This window comes from Ailuropoda melanoleuca, chromosome 7 (genome assembly GCF_002007445.2).
Source record: "Ailuropoda melanoleuca isolate Jingjing chromosome 7, ASM200744v2, whole genome shotgun sequence".
NCBI classification, from domain to species: Eukaryota; Metazoa; Chordata; class Mammalia; order Carnivora; family Ursidae; genus Ailuropoda; species Ailuropoda melanoleuca.
The window spans coordinates 77,808,879-77,832,797 of record NC_048224.1 but is presented as its reverse complement, the minus strand read 5'-3'; the positions used below and the strand labels follow the sequence as shown (position 1 = coordinate 77,832,797).

Genomic DNA, 23,919 nt, shown 5'->3' with positions numbered 1-23,919 from the left:
TACGATATTTTAAAAATGGAAATCTTACAACTCCTGGGCTTAAAAATCCTGCAGTGGTTTCCTAGGTTTTTAGGACAAAGTCCAGATATGGTCCGATTTTTCCCCTTACCTCTCAGAGCTCATCCTTCCCCCATTTGCACATTCTCCTCTCTGCTATCCCTCATCCCTGCTTTAGGAACTAGACATGACCTTCCTACCTCCTCTTCCCTACCCCCTTCAGAAATGCCTCATTCTCAAGGAGTCCTTCCTGTATCTTTCAAACTATAAGACTTTTCTGTTATATGTTCACCTTGTACTTTTCTCTTATAAAGCTTAGTGCGGTTGTAAATATCTCTCCTACAATTCTTTGTGTAACTGTTCTGCTACCCTGTTAGCTTGAAAAGAGCCAAGTCTAGTTTCATCACAGCGATCCCAGAAATCAGTATAGAGACTAAGAAACAACAGATGCCAAATAAATATTTATTGAATATGTAAATTCATAAAGTACACTCACTGTTCCCCTTTTCCTATTAGTTACCTACAGTGAGTTAGTGAGCTCATGGTTCTCATAATTTATTTAAGCAACATCCTCAGAACGGCCTCTACAATTTCTCTCACAGGTCAGGAGTACCTAATTCTAAGAGGACAGAAGAGGATCTGGGGCCATACCAACTGACTGCAAAAGATAAGGGGCAAATTAATGATAAATCTCTAATCCATTTTAATGAACAGACATGTCCCCCAATTGACCTGCAGGTAAGAGATGCCTCCAGCTATTCTCTGGTCACCAGGAACTCAAAAAATTCACAAAGCCAAATGGCCCATGACAAAGAGGAGACTGAAGAGAATAAAAATATCATGATTCTTTATGCTTCACACGTAACTCTTAAGTATCCTCTTTATCTTAATATTTGATAAAAAAAGATTTTTAAAGAGAGCATAACAATAACATGCACGATGTAGATTCACAAAAAAACTAATTAGTTCACACAGCTTCAAAAACATTCACTCTTGTCTCTCTCGGTTATGAACTGGCTCCTTTTCCTCCTGGGTTACACAGGGGAAGCACAAGCATACACCCAGTTAATCATAGAATCACCAACAATTCTTACATTCAGGAAGTAAGTGGATGATACTGGCACCTCAATCATTTTCATGGACTTTCCAATAGTATTTTAGAGAGAAATATTACTGAGTACATAATGACAGTTATTTAGCAGGCTACTTGGAAGTAAAAAACTCAAGAAATCAGTGTCAAATCTAAATTGCTATTACTAATGAAATTGTTAAATGCTACAATTTAAAACAATTCTTAACAAAATATGATCTATCTATATATAGTAGGCATTGTTACTATTGTTACTATTGTTATATATAGTAGGCATTGCTACTATTTATAAACATTTTAAGTATCACCTCTGATAAATTAATAAATACTCTCTGATCACTCTTGAAACAAATATCTCATAATAAAGGAAAAAATATTTTTGGTGTCCCTAAAGTTTTTTTCTTGAGGAAGTCTTCTCACAAATTGGGTTGTGAATACAAACACCAACCATGACTTTTTATATTTTCATGAGTTACTCATTATTATCAAGTTTGAATTAAGATTGTCCAGAGAACCTCTCTTCCAGAAGTGTTGCTTTACTCCTCTGTAAAACTTTAAAACATTCTTGAAACAACTCCTCTAATGTTTAAAACAACATTTTAATGAAGAAGAGAATCTGAAAAGGAGCAGAATGTTTTTTCTTATGTGTATGTCTGAAGTTTTTATATATTTCATATTTTTAGTAAAAGAAGCTATAAGAATCTAAGGAATGCATACCATAAATTTAATCCATGGTGATTGTTCAGCTCTGTTTCATTTGCCTTCCTTGAAGCATTTATTAATTTTTTTAAGTAGGCTTTTCACCCAACGTAGGGCTTTAACTCATGACCCTGAGATCAAGAGTCACACGTTCTACCGACTGAGCCAGTCAGACACCTCTAAATAATTAGAGGAAAGTATTTATTTATTTTTTTAAATAGGCTTTTCATTTGCCTTCCTTGAAATGGCTTCATAAACTCTCCTAGAAAGTCATTCTCTTTTTATATTTTGCACCAATTAATTATCTTCAAGATCAAAGGATAGGAACTTTTGGGACGACATTAACATAAATGAGAACACCAGAGACTCACCTCTTTCAAAATACCCTTTTAAAAATCTCAGAAGTGCCCAAGATTGCAGGTGGGGTTGGAACTGGCAAGAGTGCCTCCTGAAACTAGAAAAAAGATTCATGCATATTTTACAGTAACTTAGAAATTTCTAGAAATTTTCCCACCTATGCTTCAGTATACAAAGCAAATTTCAGGCACAACTAAAGAGTTTTTATCTAAACTGAAATGTCTTCCTGTGACCCAGGTGATTGAGGGTTCTACCCAGAGAGATCCCCACATGAAGAATTAGAAGAAAATAAACCTACATAGACTGGAAAATAAAGTTGAGGAGTATCAGAAAATGTAAAATTTTCTTTTTAATTTTGTGCTTCTAATAGTTTCAGAATTTTAGGAGCAGAAAAAAAATGTAGGAGGAGATTTCTCTGAGTTCATGGGCTGTGTGTTGGGGTTATGAAGAGTGAAGCCCCATCCATCACCAGGACATACTTATGGATTTCTTTATGCCTTTTTTTTCATAAAATATGAGTGTAGTAGCAATTTCAAATGCTGCATTATGGATGAATGACATTTGTTGAGAGTTAGATTACAGATGAAAGAATAAAATTACACTTATTTTAACACGTGCATACAATCAGTCTATTTTTAGACTCTAAGAAATTATGGGAAATAAAGATATATAACAAAACCTGCAAAGATGATAAACAATTGTTTGTTAATGCAGCTTAAAGTCTCAGTGGAATGATTTTTTGAAAATACATAAACTGCCAAACTGTTAAAATTAGCAGAAAATCTGAATGTACCCACACGTTAGGGAGACAGTTAGGAAGTTTATAAATTACTAGCATATATAGGACTCAAAGCGTGGTTACAATTTGACAAAAAATATTTCAGGGGAGGCAGATGGCATCTACTCCATGTCATTAATATTGGACATTAATCACCGGAAGCCATAGGTCACGTATTCCTTTTCATCCAGTGTCTCTCTCTGCTGAAGTCTTTTTCTTACATTCTGTCTTGGTGACTTTGCACTGTTAGTAATTATTTTTTTCCCCAATAGTTGATTTCGTGTACTTTGACTGTTGTATTATATTTGGAAGTTTTATATATATTTCCTCTTGGGAAAATAGGAAAGCGCATGCCTCCTTCCCTTATGTCTTCCTAAAGCAGCAGTTCTGAGTCCAAACCTGTTTTGTACTGATGATGATCTTTAAAATATATTCAAGGCACATGGAACACCGACATTCTATATTATCTATGATAGTAAAACCTGGGGGAAGCTAGAATTCATTGATCATTAGTCTTAAATATCAAATAAAGCGTAAGTGAGAAAGATCTGTTACATTAAGATGTCAAACTAGAAAAAAACAGATGTAGATTCTTCTGGAAGCTGCGTAGCAACAGGGGTAACTTGTTGCTCCTTTTAACCCAGGCTGATGGTCTTACAACTTTTAGCCCTGCTCAGGTGTCCTAGAAAAGCTTGAGGAATATGAAATAATACCACTGTCACTCCTTTTTAAGTACAATTTAGACTTCATGTCTCCCTAAATTCACTATTTCTAGATGTATTATAAACAGTGTCTAGGGAAAGTCACCTGGAACGTTTAGATAGATCATTGCGAGACATTAACTGATAGTTCTCAGTGCCGGAATCAATCACACCCGCCTTTCCTGCCTCTGACATTTTCGGTAACTATTCTAAGAGACTTCCTGTTGTCTACTATACTTAATTCAATTATCTATCACAAGCAAGGTTCTGCATACCTAATAACTCCTCGTGTTAATGTTATAGCTTATTGCCGTGTGTAGGAAGACATTTTAAGAAATGGTAATCCAAATTTAAGCTAAAATTTAAAGAAGGTGTACTATTCCCAGCAACTATAACACCAACAGTGATACCGACTTGATCCAGAGAATATTTTATTTGACCCCAGTTGAAAGGCTTGATTTCTTGACCTTGTTTAGAACTAGATTTGAATTTCTGCTCTTGTCTTCCTTAGTAGCCGGTCAAGCACTTTCAGGAGAATGAGCGAAAGGCACTGCTTCCTGGAACTGCAGAACCTGGGCCCCATCGCCCCACAAGCACATCACAGGCAGCGCCTCAGACCCCACGTACACTCTCCATCAGACATCCTTCTGCAGAGCGCGCCCCGAGCACCGTGCGCAGTGAATCCATTTGGAACCAGTGACAAGCTGATCTGTCAGGAAGCGTTAGAGTTCACATAGATGCAGGTGAGAACTGAAGTGGCATCAGGCCTTCAAGGGTGGGTCTTCGGTTCCAGCATTTGCTTAGCCTTGTTGATGGTAGGAATCAAAGAGAACCGAAGTAAGGAAAAGAGCTCAAATTCTCCTCCGGCACTTGTGTGCATACAACCGAATGAGAAAGTGAATCTGAATAAGGACATCTGATGAGAGCGCTTGAGAAGCTAGATACAGTCCCCTTGTTTCATCTGAGCTGCCATATTCCCTCTTGCGGCCCTACCCCTCCCACCGCCATCACTCAACGAAGAGGTGCAGGAGGGAACAACAGCCAGGGGTCCTCTAACTTCCAACCAGGTAGAGAAGACTGCATCCTAAATGACTTGTCCCCCTCCTCCCCCATTCTGACGGAGTGGATCCAGAAGGACGCGCAGGGATGTTTACCCCAGGCAGTTCTATACTTCCAGGTCTACCAGCTGACCCGGCTGCATGTGCACTAACCTTCTGTGTTGTGTGTAATTTCGGTTTTGTCACCCTGAAGCTCCCCTACATTCTCAGGCTCTCCCTTTACCTTATTTTATAAAACCCTGGGGCCGCAGGATGGATATCCTTTCCCTTCACACTCTTCAAGGTTATTTATTATAACCTTGCACCTCCTTACACCTCAGAGCCTGGAATGAGTTAAACATTCTTTATTTTCTGAACTCATTGTGACTTTATTCTTTCTCACACTGCCCCTGCAAGCCCATTCTCTCCACTTGTTCTTACCTGCGTCTTGGCAAAATACAGGATCTATAGAATTTTTGTGGTGATCCCCAGGTAACAGATATAGAGTCCTCCAGTCAATTTTCAGTGATGTAATGCCCAGTATGGTTTAGCGATCGCATAAGTGTAAGACTTCTCTGCTAGTTTGTGACTGCTTCAGGCTCCCAAATCTGTAGGTTAAAAAGGGACTGTGTTTGGCTTCTTCATTATTCTTGAAGCATCTTTGCCTCCACATGCCAGCTGCTGTTTGGGTCTTCTACTGAATTCTAGTAGAGGGAGGGAGAAGTAGTAAGGGGAAGTACTTGGCTGGTACATTTATAATCTACAGTGTTACATTCTGGATCTAGCAGATGGCCAAAACTCATCCTTTCTACTTTGGGTGGGTTCTCAGGAGATGTTCCTAATCCCTCACACCTCTCACTTCCGGCCTCTTTGCCCTAAGGAATTGTGTCTGACCCTCCATGAACAATTCTGGCTTACTCCTTGTTTCTTAGGTGTTCACATTCTCTGGGTCATTTGAGATTCCCAAGTGGGCCTCTGGAATAAAGCTCTCTTAAGATGATTCATTCTGGTTCTCTTGATAAGGGCCACGCCTGGCCACAGGGGAATATCCACGCATTCTTGCACCATCAAGTCTTAAAGGAGGGTGACTAGTAAGTCCCACATCCTAGTAAATCCTCGGTCCTGGGAAAACAAAAACTGTTCATTACTGTGCCTAGAGATCCAGGAAAACCCTCCTCTTTCTGATGCCATTTATGGGCAGCCACGAGCACAGTCTCTCACCTTAAAATCAAATAGGTGGAAGCCAGATGGATACCTGTGTCCATAACACTCAAAGCCTATGAACTAATGCTAAACTCCCACCAGGCAGTTCTTCTGAAGATATCTCATTTTGACTTAATGAGGAAGAAGCATCCACTTCCTCTTCTCACTAGGGAGAGAAAAACACAGCACATGGGAAGACGGTCTCCAAACCAATGGGTGATGGGCTAATGCTTGCACCACCTGTTTCTCAATCTCTTAAATGCCCTGTGTACATATGGCGTTACTTGGAATCAGTTGTGCTACTGCTGACTTTTGAAATCTTTGCCAAACCCTGGGACAGTAAGAATCATATTTCTAAGACGGAATTCTCTGCGATCCCATTGTTACTTTCAAAAAATGTCTGTTCTTTCTTTCTACAGGTCAAGTGTGACTTTGAAATGAGTGAACCAGATGGTAGCATTGATAATCCTTTGTTATTTTTGTCTGTGACTCCCAGGTTAGAACTGATACATTTGTATTTTCTTTCTGATCACTCAACTTCCAGCCCAAGGGGAGAGGACATCGTTAAGGTAAATCCTATGCGCATACCCCATTCTAGAAAAACAAGGTACAGTAGTACATCTGAACCAGACAGATGTTCTTAAAACAACTGCAGATAGTATAATGATAATTTTTACCCTCAAGTCAGGTAAATAATCATCTGCTATCTACCACCAGACATCTGTAGCATTAATTTTTTTAAAAATTTTATTTAAATTCAATTTAATTAACATATTGTGTAGCATAAATTTTTTTTTTATTTTCTTTTGTTACCCAAAACTAAAGTGTTAATTATGGAGGTGAAACCTAAAACAAGTGGTTTAGTGGTTCTTTGAGAGGTAGCTTGTAGCAAAATACAGTAGATTCAGGAGGAAAGCATGAGAATTTATTCATTTTAAAGGACATACGATAATAGCTGAAGCATGTGTCGGTTTTCTTTGCCCAAATGTATTATAATGTATTCAATCCTATGTAGGGAGTGCATTAGAAGGTGTTAGAAGCTGAGAATTACGATCTAAATACATGGGAAATTTATGGAACCAAAGACTCAAATAATTCATAGATGCTAATTGTAGATAACCACTCCCTTTGTGCCCCAAATGGCTAAAGGGCACAAGATTTTAACTGTGCACATGGGCTGGGATCTCAAATCTACCACATGCTAGTTGCATGGTCTTTGACAAATCAGTTTGTAGTGACTGTCAGGCTCCGACCTCCTAACATTGAAGGGTGCTTCCAAAGAATTTGTGTTTTCACAACAGTGTAGTGATAATGATTTGGGGGGGTGGTGGTGCAGAGAAGACATCGTATTAATAGTAGGTAGTCAATAATATAACTTTAGCCAGTCTTACTTAGATGGCTTCCCACAGTGACTGATCACAGTTAGTGGGAATGTGATACTGTGATTCTCCTTCTGTGAGGAGGGGCTATGGACAAAAAACGTGTGAGAATCACTGAACTACTTTCAGTTCATCCCTCGCATGACTGAGCCAGTACTTCTTTTGGGTGGGATGCTGTCAGAAAACACAAGCTGGGTAAATTCCTGCAACAGCCAAGGCACATATTCATGAAATTTTGGAAAACAGGGGAAAAAAAACCCCCAAAAACCCCCAAAAAACCTGTGAGGAAAAGCAGGTCACACTAAAAGGATTTGTTGCCCAAATCACAAGTACTTTTTAATAGCAACACTGGCAGCCTTGAGACAATGGAGATAAATTTTCAAAAGTCTGAGGCAAAAATATTCCCAGCCTGGAATACTATACCAAGCTAATATTAATTGACTGTGAAGGTAGAGTGGTAACCATTCCACATATGTAAGGTCTCAGAAATTTCACTTTGTATGCATTCCTTCTCGGGAATCTACTAAAAGTCATGTGACACAATAATTAGGAAGTCAGTTTAGAAAGGTAAAGACATAAGATACACAAAAGAGGAGATCCAAACCGACAGATGACGGAGATGAAGGGATATCCCAGGGAAATTGCAATGTGCCTAACTTCGAGAGCAAACAGGCAACACTGCAATTTATCTGAAGCTCTAGGAGAGGTGATTCCAAAAAGAAATCGATGTAATACTTGATGCATCTGAATGGCTCACAGCAAATTTAGACAATTGGTGGGAAGCCAGGGTTTGCATTAATACTGATTGTTTAGTAAACTGAGCAAATGAAAAAAGAATAAAACAGAGATTAGGAAAATAAAAAGGGGGCAGCTGCGTGGCTCAGTCAGTTACGTGGCTGACTTAGGCTCGGGTCATGATCTCGGGGTCCTGGGATCGAGCCCCATGTCGGGCTGCCTACTGATCAGGGAGCCTGCTTCTCCTTCTGCCACTCCCCCTGTGCGCGTTCTCTCTCTATCTCTCTCTCAAATGAATAAGATCTTTTTTTTTTTTAAAAAGGAAAATAAAAATAAACAAGCAACAACAAAACAGATTTGTACAAGAACAGAAATAGTAATTATACAATATATGGCTCAGCTGTGAATGGCATTTTTGTGATCTCAGTAATGCCTGTACAGAATATGGATTTAAACAAATTTATCATGTAGCAATATTGGGAGGTTAAAAATATAAAATGGGTTTGTATGTGTGTTTGTATGAAATTAGATGGAAGGATTGAAATTGGGAGGTCAATAGAAAATGTCTCCCATTGGAAAATTAAGACCAAGTCCTATAAATGAATTTAATAGTGCTGTGGAGGTAAGTGTCAAATGAATAAGTTAAGGAGCACCAAGTATGGTTGCTTTGGGGGAGGAATATGAAGGAAGTGGAAGACATGGAACTTCTCTTTCTTCTCCATTTGGTCCTCATCCATTCTCTGTCTTTGTCTGTCCTCCTCAGTCTTTCTGGGAGGCTGACCTCTATGGTTTACAACACGTATCATTCTCCCTCACCCTTGGACTTGTGGAAGATCTAAGTATCACAGGACAGGAGGAGAGGGGCCTCTGTTCTTCCTGCCCTCTGGCTTGTGTCTCTCCTCCCTACTGTCCCTTCTGCCAGCCCTGACTCTCACCTAACTAGATTTAATAGATAATTGCAAGGTTTACACAAAATTAGTAAGCTGTATATAACCCCTGTTTACTTTTGATTTTTCATTTGAAGTACTATAAAAATTGATATTTGGGGCAGCTGACACTTAAGGTATATTCAGAATAAATACATGCATATTTGCGTGATGTAAAAAATGAAAGCTTGAGTATTTGTCTGGGAGAACTAAGAGATGTGGACTATTCCTGAAAGTTCATTTGTAGAGTTGCCTCTGTGCCCTGGTGGTGTGGGTAGATGGAACATGTTTGAGGCCTTCCATCAAGATTCCTGAAACCAGACACTTCTTAGCGATATTGAGAGACTTCCTATTGTCAAGCCCTGCAATCCTTCCCTGCTCCACTCTTGACTGACTCAATGAACACACACCCCCGAACACACATACACTCACACACACACACACACACACACACACACACACACACTATAAAAGAGTCTAAGGACATGTACCTCAGTGTACGGTAAAATAGAGAGGTGAGAGACGCCGATCATGTGACAAATTGCATTGCTCAACATCAAAGAAGACAGGTCAATGCTCTGTACAATAATCTTAAAGGATTATTGCTAATACATGTGAGCTGCTGCAGTAGACTTACTAGGACACCTGCCTTATGCTGTCCCCAAGTGGTGATGCTGAAAATGCCGTGTTGACCTGTCCACCTTTACTGGCACCTCTAGGTAATTGGAGAAAATGGAAATCAGAATGACTGTCATGAGGGTTGCTAGGGAATACCGCTGAAAGGAGCTGCCATGATATTCTCTAAAAATGGTAGTTAAGAAGAACAGGACAAGATGAGGTGAGTAAAGGAGGATCCTGACAATGACTGTAGTTGATAAATACTCTGGCACTGTCTCGATCCCACATCGTGTATGGTGCACATTTTTTTTTTTAAAGATTTTATTCATTTACTTGACAGAGGTAGAGACGGCCAGTGAGAGAGGGAACACAAGCAGGGGGAGTGGGAGAGGAGGAAGCAGGCCCATAGCGGAAGAGCCTGATGTGGGGCTCGATCCCATAACGCCGGGATCACGCCCTGAGCCGAAGGCAGACGCTTAACCGCTGTGCCACCCAGGTGCCCCTGTATGGTGCACATTTAGTTTACTCTGACTAGTGGCTCTTTACTTGTTTAATTTTCTCTTTCTCCAATTGCCAATCCAAGAAGACGCTGACAACCTATTTTCATGTTCATGTTTGGAAAATGCCTATATTATTCTTTGCTTAAGCCTTCTTCATTTTCTTCCCAAATTAGCTCAATTTGCTTTAAGATCCAAATTTTCTATTTTCTGGTATTTATGGATAATCATTTTAAAAATAATTTCTGCAACTTGCATGGCTCATTAGATGATGAATAATAAAACCAGATTCATTTTCATATTTCACATCTGAATGTCTCATTATAGTTAATAATACTTGGGAAAATCTATAAATTGGAAAGAAGTTCAATTTAGCAAACACACTGTATCTTAAATATAAGATAAATTGTATCCTTGCCTTCTTTACTTTTCTACCCACTGTGCTTACCTTTTTAAGAACTCAAACTGGCTGATTTTTATACTGCCCTCTCATCTTATGCCAGAGATATTTATTGAACACTTCGTGTTTCTCAGGAACAAGGCTGAGGAATTCTCACAGAGCTAGGAGATGGATCTGTGGGAACTGACCCTGGATCCAGTGCTCAGTTAACCACCACATACAACCTCCCTTCTAATAATTAGCTGTCCAAGATATTCCCTCATCCTGAAAGTGAAACTCAAAACTAGTACCCTATTTTTTGAACAAGGTTGTTGCAAGACAAAAAGATACCTGTCTTCTTTATGTGAAGTAATGTAGTCTCCTTAGTGAGGAACGGGTTGGAGAAATACAATGTTATTATAGTTGAGAAACATAGCAAAGGAGACTTTGTATATGTGATTAAATTAGGGATCTTAAAATGGGGAGATTATCTTGGATTATCCAAGTGGATATCCCAATGTAATCCCAATGTCATCACCAGGGTCCTAATAAGAGGTAGGCGGGAAGGTCAGAATCAGAGAAAGAGATATAATGAGAGAAGCAGGGATCGAGTAATGCAGCCAGGAGCCAAGCAAATGTGGGCAATGTCTAGGACCCGAAAAAGGCAAGAAAGGAATGGGTTCTCGCCTAGAGCCTCCAAAGGGAATGCAGCTCAGCCATCACCTTGATTGTTGGCCCACTGAGAATGAGTTTGTACATCTGACCTCCAGAAATGTAAGAAAATAAAACTGTGTTGTTTTAAGCCACTGAGTCTGTGGTGAGTTTGTCACAGCAGCAATGAGAAATAAGTGTAGCTCCCTTTCAGTCAGTCAGGCACAAGCCTTCTTATGTGTGACCGGCCAGTAGATGAGACAATAGTGCGAACAAAAGCAGTCTGCCTTTTATCACCAAGTTACATGACACGTTCTGTCTTCACATGCCTCTGTTCCCACTCACCACTATGTAGGGGAGGGTGTCCATTGACTCCCAAAGCAGTCTTTCACAGCTTTCAAAACTATTTGGTTTCTTCCTGTATTTAAAAACTATATTTTAAGGCCATTTTTTGCACTGTTTTATCTGTGCTATAAGCCTATTGGTGTGCATAGGAACTATAAGCCTATTGGTGTGCATAGGAACTATAATGATAAATGGAAAATAAAACTCGGGCACCTGGGTGGATCAGTTGGTTAAGCATTTGACTCTTGATTTCAGCACAGGTCATGATCTCAGGGTCATGAGATTGAGCCCCATGTCGGCCTCCACACTGGATGTGGAGCCTGCTTCAGATTCTCTCTCTCTCTCCAAAAAAAAAAAAAAAAAAAAAAAAAAAAAAAAAAAAAAAAAAAAAAAGTACAGATTTTTCCCATGTATTCTAGTGGTCTTGGGGAACCCTTTGTAAAACAGCAAAATTGTGTTCCATAAAGTTCTAATAGATGTGTTCCATGAAGTCCTTAAAGAATAAGGAAGCCTTTGTATCTCTTCCTGTAACCCTAAGATATTCTAGAAGAAAACAAATGCAGTGTGTATAATGGTAAATTCAGAGTAATACGTAGATGCCTGAGCTTCCCCTGACTCTTAGTCATCACCAGTCAGAATAATCTTGTCTTCCCTCAAACTCCTAGAAGAGTTATATTATAGTTGGTTGTTTATTGACACGGAAGAAGGTCACCTCACATAATGAAAAGCCATCTTGATGAGGAATTATGGGTAATGAGTTTTAACTTTGGCTGAGAAAGACTGTATGACTTCTGGCAAATATCAAACTCCAGAAGGACTCAGTTTATACAGATAATAAAGGGGGCAAGGAGAATTAGATACTTTCAAGGGTTTTTCTTCATCTCTGAATTTGTATGCTTTTGGTAAACTGCTTTATACTATAATTTCTTGTCATTTTCTACTTTACATCTTAGGAACATGTCATGTTTACTTTGTAACCACTTTGCAATTTCTCAAATTGTTGTGAGATTTACATACATAAAAATTTTTGAAACAACTAGCCCAGGACCTGGCGTATAGCAGGCACTCCATAAAAACCATAGATGGGTAGCTAACTTGCTAGCTGACTAGACAGATGACGCAGACATAATGGATTGTACATGCCTAAGTACATAATGGTAAAAGATAGTGTCATATACTTCTTTGAATGTTTCACATATACACTAGTCCAGAGGAACACAGGGGGTGCAACACTCCAAAAAAGTCTTCCTTTTTGTGTTTATAGCACTGTAGGAACCAACTACAGCCAGATGTTAGGTGGACACTGATAAGCAATAAATGGAAAAAAACTAGATAATTTTTTAAAAAAATTAAAAAGAGATTCCTCTATAGTTAGAATAATATATATAGTATACATTACACATATATAAAAGATTTATAGAGTATAAAGATATCTTTATACTATGTATGTTATATATGTATATATATAGTATAAGTGTAAAGTATGTATATACTATAAAATATAAATAGCATATATATACTATAAAGGTAATCTGTTTGATGAGGTTAAACTCTAGTCTTTCCTCTTAAACCTGGAAAATTCTTCCTAGAGTTTTATTTTTTCCTGCATTTAAATTTCTAGAAATACAATCTGTCTCAGGCTTTTCATGAACACGAAGGACTAGGAAAGGCAAATTCTGCTTTTTTTTTTCTTTTTTCTATAGGTAGCTATTATTTCCAAAATCATCTTTTTAATTTTCCTTAAATGCTATGTGGTTTTCGTCCACATGCATTTTACATAAGTAAGTGGTTTCATCAGGAAATAATTTATAAACCATACATTGTACATAGTTAGAATGCACAATTTGATAAGTTCTGATATATTGCTAAATCAGTGAAAGTCATCACCACAAAGAATCAACCATCCCTATCAGCCCCTAGATTTTCTTCCTACCCTGTGTGGTTCTTCCATCAAGCACTCTCTGCTCTCACCTGCAGGCATCCATTGATCTGCTTCCCCTCACCTAAATCAGTTTTCATGTTCTAGAATTGTGTATGAATGAAATCACACTGTAGATACACATTTTTGTGTGATTCAGTTCTGTGATTGCATGTATCTTCATTCCTTGTTAACACTGAAAAAATTCCATTGTACAGATACACAACAACTTTTTTTTTCCCCATTCAGCTGTTGATGGATGCATGGGTTGTTTCTAGGTGTTTGCTATTAAAAATGAATGTACTGCGAACATTCAGGTAAAAGCATTTGTACGGAGACCTGCTCTGTTTGCTCTTGAGTAAATACCTGGAAGTGGAATGGCTATCATATGATGGTGAAATAAAAAGGTGTCTTTAAAGTAGGTATACCATTTTCGTTCCCATCAATAGTTTTACCAGTTCTAGTTTTCCACATCGTCTCCCAAACTTGGTATAACCTGCCCCTATAATAGTTCCTAGTGGTATCTCATTTCTCTACTATTCACTTTTATTAGTAACTGACAGGGCAGTGGCTCTCATCTTGGTGATAAATCAGGAACACAAGAGTAGTTTTTTTTAAAAAAATATAAAGTACTGATCACTTTTCTCGGAATTACTCCATTGTTCTTTATTTCTTTATTTTTTTTCAATAAGCAGTCCAAGCGATTCTCATGCCATGGCTCGCAGCACTTTCTCAGAACCTCTCCTGTAATCATATAGCATACCTTCAGGAAAATGAAAAACAACTCTCCATGGGGATTTCCTCCTCTTCCCTCCCCCGACACTAAAAAATAGGACAGAATTAAATAAAGACTAACAAAGAAGACAGCAAGCTGGCCTGAAGATTCCCCTCCAGTTGGGCTAAACTTTGGACAGATTCTTCTTGACCATGGGCCCTGCTTCCCTTTTCTGAGAACATTCACTTAGAAAACTTGCAATTACAAATGATTCTCCGCACCTTGGAATTATAAATATTCTCCCAGCTCTTGACAGTTTTATACCTCAGGAATGTCTCTCAAGGACCTGAAGGCCATCCTTTTGAATGGAATCCTCAGGAAAACAGCACCCCTGTTTCCCAGTCTCTGTGGGAAGGTAGGAGCCTAACTTTGATGAGCACCAATGCAATTAGCAAACAGAGATGGCATAATTACGTTGACCAACTTCACACCTAGTACGCTTCAGTATTTTCCATTTCCAGTATTTAACACTCAACCCAAGACCTAAAAACTCTCCTGCCTTTCATCTCAGCAGAGTTGAGTTCCATCTCTCTTTTGTATAATAGTCTTGAATACAAGTCTCCCTTGTTTATTTAACTCTGGAAATATTTCTCCATTTTTCATAAATTTTTAGGATTAGAATGCTCAAGGAATTCCTTTTTTCAAACTAGTGTAATTTGATTAAGTCCATAGAGACTTCAATTTGGTTTTGGCAATGAAAGAGTCTGACTTCATTTTATTTCTTCCCATCCAAAGCAGGGGGAAAAACACAGGGACTAGGTGTGTGATCTTATCTGATTTACATGCTAATTACAGCAAAGTTCCTCATTAAGCATGAATGGAAGCATTAATGGGAAAGCACAAATAAACAGCTTTGGGAAGGAATTAGCAGGCAGAAGAAAAGGGCAGTGAAGAACCTCACTGCAGTTGTCCAGGCTCAATGCAGAACCACCCCTAATGGCCTGTGAGGAGACCCCCACACTTCCTCTCTGTTGGAGGTGATTTGTTTAAGCAGAAACTTTAGGATGAATGCAAAAAAATACGTTATCTAGAAAGTTTAAGGAAATTTTACCGTATAAAATTTTCTTGATTGTTATAGAAACATGGGGCTTTTATATGTCATTCACAGAGCTCAGAGAAGTAATTACCCTCAGGAAGAATGATTTTAAAAGAGAAAAATGGATACATTATTTGGAGTCTGAGAAAATCTTGCCAAATTTTCCATTTGAAACGATAAGGTTAATATTGTATATAAACTTTCTTTCTTTATTTCTGGTATTGTATGTACTCTTTAGATTATCAGCTTGATCATTTTTGGATTTTTAAGAGAATTTCTGACAGCATTCTGTTAGCATTTTGTTTAGGATAACCCCAAATAACAACACTTCTTTATTTAAAATAGAATTTCCTTTTACACTATCAATACTTTGATTTCTGAAAACATGATACCAGCATGCCAACATAATGATAGTGTCTTATATATCAATAATTTTTAACAGCTTTCTTAATGTGGTTTGCCACAACTCTATGGAATTGGTCATCTCCATTTTAGAAAAGCTATTTTGGCCAGTGTTGATGTGGCTCATAAGTAGAAAAACCAGGTCTAAAACACAAGCCTCCTGATAAGTAGGTATTGAGGGTAACGTCTCATGTTTCCATCTATTCAAGAGAGCATTTTTGCCTCAAGAATTTTAGTTTCTGGAATCTTAACTACCTGGTACATGAGGATTGTATAGCAAGAGGCGAGAGCTTGTATAAGAGACAGGATTAATTCATAGATTGGAATTAGGATCAGAGAATTATAGAGATGCAAGAATGCTTAGAGATTTTCCAATCTAACTAACACTTTCTTATACTGTAGAAGCACCACTGAGAATCTTACATTAACCATTTTGCTAGTATGTAGGTGAATACACACACGTACATAATTGTGTACAGTGTGGATGATAGACTAAAGTCCTCACTATGAAGTTTCATCATTATGCTATTACACAAGAGTTGCTGCTATTTTTTGCTTTCTATACATGTCAGTTTTATTAAATTTTAAGTCCTTAAAAAAGACAATGCTGTGAAATCTGATACGTCATTTTTTTTAAACTGTAGTTATGAATGTGTTTTACTTTATAGTAGTTTTAGATCTAACAAAAATTGCAAAGATAGTACAGAAAGTTCCTGTATGCTCTGTGCCTTATTTCCCCAGTTGTTATACATTTTATATTGTTATGGTACATTTGTTACAATGAATAAACCAATAATGGTGCAATATTATTAACTAAACTTTACACTTAATTAAGATTTTCTTAGTTTTCACTAATGTCCTTTTTCTGTTTCAGGATCCCATCCCAGTTACCACATTACATTTAGTCATTAGGCACCCTTAGGCTCCTCCGGTCTATAATAGTTTCAGACTATCCTTGCTTTTGATGATTTCAACAGCTTTGAGGAGTACCGGTCAAGATTTTTTTAGAATGTCCCGAAATTTGGGCTTTTCTAATTTTTTTTTTCTTACAGATAGAATGGGGTTATGAGGGCTTTTGGAGGGGAGGGACTTGTGGGGAGAGATCGGGTGAGAGAAGTGCCGTTCTCAGAACATTATGTCAAGGGTGCGTGGTATTAACATGACTTATCACTGATTAGATTCACCTGAATCATCAGGTTTCTACACTGTAAATTCCTTACACCCCCTCACCTCTTTTCCTATTATATCCTTTGCAAACAAGATACTGAGTGTACCCACATTTAAGAGGTGAGGAGTTATGCCCCACCTCCTCAGTGAGGGCATCATCTACATAATAATTTAGAATTCTTCTGTATAAAAGACTTGCCTATTCACCATCATTTCTTTACTTAATCATTTATTTTTATCAGTATGGACTAATGGGCAATTATTTTATACTTTGGGTTATAATTCTATGCTTTGTTTGTTGTGTTCCTCCTTTTTCTCCACCTTTGGCCATTGGGAGTTCTTTCAGTTAGATCCTGGGTCCCTTGGATATACCTTTTCATTTTACTTTTTAAGTACTCCCTTACTTTCTGACATTACAAGATGCTCTAGGTTTCCTTTGTGTATTTCTTGGCTGGGTCCTAGAAATCAGCCATTTCTCCAAGAAGCCCAGTTCTTTTTATTGCAGAATGTTACTGGAAAGAGAGATCTGGGCACTGATATACTCATCACTATCGGGGTGTCATTGCTTCCAGGCTCAGCAGACAGAGCCAGGAAATATATGTACGCATAAAACTCATGTATACCTGGGAATCTATAAGTATTTTTGAATCTATCCAATAGTATCTATTTTAAATTAACTAAGAGTTTATTCTGACATCTCCAACTCTAGTCCAGTCCCACATGGTTCATTCTGACCTCTCTCTCCTTGCACATCTCTAACCTCCTACTCCAACAGAACCTGTCTACTCCACTGACCATCCATTTCCTTATTTGCTCAATGCCATACATATGCATAGTGGTTTCAAAGTCATTAACCCTTACCCTTGTGAGAAACAACTTAACCAGTTCGATGAAGTGCTTAGTTATATTCCTTTTTGCTTTAGTCTTGTAACTTCCAGTCATTTCCAAAGTTACTTAAATCAGCACCTTGTCTTCCTCACCCACGTCAGTGAGGTTATATCATACACTTATAATAAAGCTGGATTATTGTGTGACATATATGACTTTCAAGTTTAAAAAAAATTTTAGAGAGCGCTTGCGCAAGGGATGGGGCAGGGGGAGAGGTAGAGAGAGGGAGAGGGTGAGAGAAAATCTTAAGCAGATTCCATGCCCAACACTGAGCCCGAGGTGGGGGGAGGTGGGAGGGGGATTTGATCCCATGACCCTGAGATCATGACCTGAGGTGAAATCAAGAGCCTGATGCTTAAACAAATGAGCCATCCAGGTGTCTTGAGTTTATAAAAATTTACACACACACACACACATTAAGTTTCATTCTTTGTGATTTAAAATTATATGGATTTTGACACATGGAGGAAACAGTCTTCTCAAGCTCTCTATTAAATCTGGAAATAAAAACATATAGAACCTAATGGGTGATGATGTGATGTGAGATGAGGGATGTGAGATGATATTGGAGCGACAAGGTCTATGGGGGCAAAGACCCTCCTTCTTTACCATTAGAGTTCTGCGCCTCCCATATTTCCGGGCTTATAATAGGGGTTACTTTCAGAGATCTTTTACTTAAATGTATTTCCCTGCAGATTTTGGTATTGCTATTCTTTTCTATCACTCTTTCTCATCTAGGCAACTTGAGATTTTACGGGTAGGGCTATGGTCGCATTGATAAGCACACCTCCTTTCCATAATATTACTCTCTATAGATTGCAAGATTTAAGCTATTTTTTAAGTTTTGCCTTCACAAAGTATAAGTTAGGAGTTTGAGCATGCCTATCCTTTACCTTTCCCATATAAATGGTAGGGATTTCTGTTTCCATGTTAGCAGGTATCATTCTTTCTTTTACCTTTTTAAAAATTGTTGTCCATTTGGTTTAGAATTAAGTTCCTCTAGTCATTTATTCTATTCTTAGAGAGAGTAAACTATTACCACACAAATGAAAACTGCTTTTAGCCGAAAAAACTCCTAGCATATACCCAGGGAGTTAAAATTTCCAGATGCTACTTAGCTTCCCTCTGGGTCTACTGTAATTTCCATCACAGTGTCATTATAATAATAACTAACGTCATTAACATCAGTCTTTTCATTTTAAAGGCACAGTACAATTTCACTTGATTATCACAATGAATCTAGAAATAATTGAAATTCATTTTATAGTTGAGTTTCAAAGATGGGAAAGTGGAGCACCTAGGTGGCTCAGATGTCTAGGCATCAGACTCTTGATTTTAGCTCAGATCATGATCTCAGGGTTGTGAGATCGAACCCTGAATCGGGCTCCACACTCAGCTCAGGGTCTGCTTCTCTCTCTCTCTCTCCCTTTCCCTCTGCCCCTCGCCCCACTTGCGCGCACTCTCTCTGTGTCTAAAATAAACAAATCTTAAAGAAAAAAAAGAAATGGATTTGTTCATATCATCATGCTAGTAAGTTATGATCTAAAATAGGAACACAGTGTTCTATCTCTAAATTTTGTGCTCTGTTTTAATTTTTTTTATTTTGACATAATAAAAGAAAAATATTTTGAGACAGAGAAGCTGCAGCAATAATACAAGAAAACCTATCTCCATATGTATGCTTCTCTGCAAAAATACAGATTTGTTTTCTTAACGGTTCCGAGGAAGTTGCAGACATGACGCTTCTTTACCACTGCGAGCTTCAGTGTGTATTTCCCCCGAACAAGTACGTTCTCTTACATAACCGGAGCGCAAACTCAGGAAGTTAACATTGATGCAATACTACTAATCTTCAGATTTACCACAGATTTTGCCAACAGTTCTTCTGCTCTTTTGATGACACCATCTCCTTCATCTTCTGTAAGCTATTCTCAGTTTCCCTTTTAATTTCAGCAGCATCTATGGTCTCTCTGGGTTGATTTCACTGTTCGGTTCTTTAATTTTCCTGCACATCTCTGTGTTTTTCAGCTAAGAACTCAGTTCTCTTTCTTGTCCTTTCTTAACAAGGATGTTTCTTTGCCATAGTGTGTCTTCTCTCCTTGTCACATTCTAGCACCCAGTCTCAACTCCTCTAGATTTGTTGATTTCTAGAGAACAATGTGAGCAGTGCCGTGGTGGGCTCTCCAATTTGTATATTATTGATTCTATTTAGAAGTCAAGTTGCCTATTTCTACTCAGTTAATAAAAGGTAATATTGTTTTCCTGTATGAATCTCTTATCATCTCCTCTATTTTACTTTCCCTGTTGAACTTGCTATTTGCATAGAAACTAGACTAATGTGTTTATCCAGAGTATTTTTTTTCCATCTGTCTATAAATTCAGTTTAAATTCCTCATTATCAAGTCATTTATCTCTGGAATAACACTTTCTCTATACAAATGACATAGCTTATTGGCAAGGGACAAAATGTATCAGTCTGGTATCTTGAGTCATAACTTGGAAGTACACATTTAAAAATTCCATTTTCATATGCAGTGTTTTTTCCCATATATTTCCTTCTCTTTTAGAGTACCAATTGTCAGTGGGAACAATGACTAAAAACACCACCTGTGAATACTTGTCTCTATTAAGTGCTAAATACTTCATAATCTCTAGAAGATTTCTTTGTTTTTTACTCAAACCATAAGAATAGCAAGTCATTGATGAAATTTAAGTATCTTAAAAAAAGGTTTTCTCTCAAATCTATATACCTGAAAAAGCAGCATGCCTATGGATTGACTATTTAGAGTCCCCATTCATTCACTCATTCATTTGCTTAAGATATATTTGAATTCTTGAATCCTGACACTTTGAAAAGTGTGTTACAGGAATAAATAAGGCAAGGCGAGTGACTGACCGCGTTGAGCTCATATTACAGCCAGAGTTTCATTTGATAAAGGAACAGGAAAACAAATAAGTAATAAATAAGTACTAAAATTACAAATAAGTAATAAAGAAACAGTGATATACACATGAATTGAAATAAACAATGTGACAAGACAGAAGATGACTTGGGGGGAGCATTGCTTTAGGTAGAGTAAGCTGGATTTCTTTTCTGAGCTCATGGAAAACACACAAATACCTGGAGAAGAAAGTCAGGTAGGAAGGACTTAAAAACAAAGTTCCGGTTTCCAAGTATGTTATTGCATAGATGTATAAACGTGGTGATTGGATCAGATTAAAAGATGCCCATCTCTTAATGGCAGTTTAAAGATGGTTATAAAGCTATTACGGCTAGCCTAGGAAGCTTGTGTTCTTGCTGTGGACTGGCTAAAGAGACACTTAGGGACTCGTTTGAAGACAGACTCTTAAATAAGATTAGTCTGATATTCTTGAATGATTTACCAATGATACAATGTTTCCAAATATTTTTTTCCTCTCTATGGTCCAGTGGTGGTGTGGAGGTTCCTCTGCTAATTTCTGTAGCAAAAGAGTTGACTGTTAAAAAGGAATTGCCCATTATAAACACATGGTTTCTCCCCCACAATTGCCTACAGAGTTTTCTTACCATCTTAATTGTCTAAAAACAACTGGCATTTCCCTAACTGAAGTATAGCCTTCACATTCCGCAAGCTTCCAATCACGGAGAGTTTCTTCTCATCCTCCTTTCTTTTATTGTTTCTCCTGACTGAGGTTTGCATTCTCATCCCCTAACATCCGTGTAACTATGGCAAAAGCTGTTCGACTACTTTGTGCTGCTATTTCCTTAACTGGGGGGACAAAAGAAACCCACAATGTCATTAACACCATTAATATTACTCCCTACCATTTATCCTATCATCAGAGGTCACTCAGATAATATTTATAAAGCAATTCATACAATTCCTGAAACTAAGAAATGCTACCATGTCTTAGCTACTATTTTTATGAGAATTTTGTACTTTTTAGATATATGTTTTTTCCTCTAACATTTCCTACTTTCTCACTTTAGTTCATATTCTTGACTTTGGTATTCTGGATAATTGAGTGGTTTTATTAAATTCCTTCAACACTTCATCTTTTATTATTCATTCCATTTTAAGTGTATATTAAAGTCTACATTCAAAAAATGCCCATATTCTGAATCTACTGATAAATTGATATTCATAAAGTGAACTGAGTCACATAAACATCACTTACACCGAGAAGAAGAATAGTTAACAGCATCTCAAATGTCCCACTTTCGGCCCTCCTAAATCATATTTCTTCACAAAGATAGCCACTATTATAACTTTTATAGCCACAAGTCAGTTTTGCCTGTTCTTGAATTTTAAATAAATGATTTTAAACAGTATGTGCTGCTTCGCATCTGGCCTTTTACTCAATATTATCTTTACAAGATTCTTCCATACTGTTGCGTGCAGTGATGGTTTGTTAATTCTCAGTGCTGTGAAGCAGGGGCAGCAAACCATTTCCCACATGTCAAATCTGGCCCGGTGCCTATTTCTGCAAATACAGCTTTATTTGAGCATAGCTGTGGTCATCTGTTTATTTGTTGTCTATGACTGCTTTCATGTTGCAATGGTAGAGTTGCAGAGTTGTGATACAGACTGTATGACTTGCAAAGCCTAAAATATTCATTTTCTGGGGCGCCTTGTGGCTCAATCGGTTAAGCATCTGCCTTTGGCTCAGGTCATGATTCCAGAGTCCTGGAATCAGGCCCCTCGTCGGGCTCCCTGCTCAGCGGAGAGCCTGCTTCTCCCCCTCCCTCTGCCTGCCATTCTGCCTACTTGTGCTCTCTCTCTCAGTCAAATAAATAAATAAAATCTTTAAAAAAAATTTCAAGTCAAATTCTGCCATTTAGTGAGAGTGGGAAAGTTACCTAGCCTATGTAAAACTTAATGCTTTTTTGTTTTTGCTGCAAAATGCTGATGATCGTTGTGACTCATTCATATGGTGTTTGTGAAAGCTTATGAGGTTTGAGTGTGAGCTCACATGCTCATCTCGTTTGGTGTATCACACTAGTTGTGAGATCCTGAGCAGATTTCTTAAACTCATGCCACAGAGTACCCATCTCTCCATCTATAAAAAGAAGACAAATACAGTTGCTGCTTCTAGGGACTTTTGTGAGGACTGATGAGTTAATTCTTTAAAAAGCATTGATAAAAATGTTACCAAAGAGCAGGTACCTAGTAAGTGCTGGCTGTTCCTGTCACAACCATTGTCATTATCATCAGCATTATTACTGAGTTAGTTAAAATTTAAAAAACTCTAAAAACCAAATATAAAGAAAATGATCTGAAAATTATGACATAGACTCTCATAATGAAGACCAGAAAGATTTAAGGACCAAATGTATCAGACTTACTTGCTTTACGAATTATCATCTGCTTCTATTGGTTGGCTGGAACTTGGACCAAAAGGAAGACCACAGTGAGCCAACTGGAAATGCTGGACCTGCCTTGGTTTAATGTAGAAGAAAGGATTCAAAGGCTTAGGGATATTTTATATACCAGATATAAATGATATCATACATATTTGATTTGACATAATGCCTTCAATGTTCATCGTGTTGTCACAAGTGGCAAGATTTTCCTCCTTTCTCATGGCAAACTACTATTCTGTTGTGTGTGTGTATCACATCTTTTTTTTTTTTCTCCAAAATTTTATTTAAATTCAAGTTAGTTGCCATATACTGTAGTTTTAGTTTCGGGGGTACAATTTAGTTATTCATCAGTTGCATAAAACACCCAATGTTCATTATATCACATGACCTCCTTGATGCCCATCACCCAATTACCCCTTCTCCCCACCTACCTCCCCTCCAGCAACCCTTAGCTTATTCCTTATAGTTAAGAGTCTCTTATGGTTTGCCTCCCTCATGGTCTTTATCTTATTTTTCCTTCCTTTCTCCTATGTTCATCTGTTTTCTTTTAAATTCCACATATGAGTGAAATCATATAGTATTTTTTCTTTTCTCTGACTGACTTATTTCACTTAGCATAATAGTTGCCAATGTCCATCAACTGATGAATGGATAAAGAAAATGTGGTATATATATATATATATAATGGAATATTACTCAGCTATTAAAAATAATGAAATCTTGCCATTTGTATCACATCTTCTTTATTAATTCATCTGTTGATGGACATTTACGTTGTTTCCATATCATGCTATTGTGAATAATGATGTAGTGAACACGGAAGTGCAGATATCTCTCTGATACCCGGTTTTCATTTCCTTTGAGTATATACCCAGAAGTTGGATTTCTGAATCATATGGTAGTTTTATTTTTAATTTTTTGAGAAACCTCCATACTACTTAAAAAATCACTAAGGGAACAAATCACTAATGTTCTCACCACAAAAAAAGAAACATTA

At 37.7% G+C, this 23,919-nt stretch overlaps 1 long non-coding RNA gene across 2 annotated transcripts in view; it reads left to right on the top strand.

Moving 5' to 3' along the window:
- The window catches only part of LOC117803080, a 101,454-nt gene extending 91,194 nt beyond the window's left edge, over nucleotides 1-10,260 (top strand). Inside the window, exons 6-8 of one of the 2 annotated variants that reach the window (XR_004626703.1) lie at nucleotides 4,134-4,365; nucleotides 6,359-6,431; nucleotides 9,622-10,260. This is a non-coding gene — a long non-coding RNA (uncharacterized LOC117803080). Of the gene's footprint in view, nucleotides 1-4,133; nucleotides 6,268-6,358; nucleotides 6,432-9,621 lie in introns of those variants that run through there. The other variant, XR_004626702.1, reaches the window with a different exon arrangement.
- The last annotated feature ends 13,659 nt before the right edge of the window (nucleotides 10,261-23,919 follow it).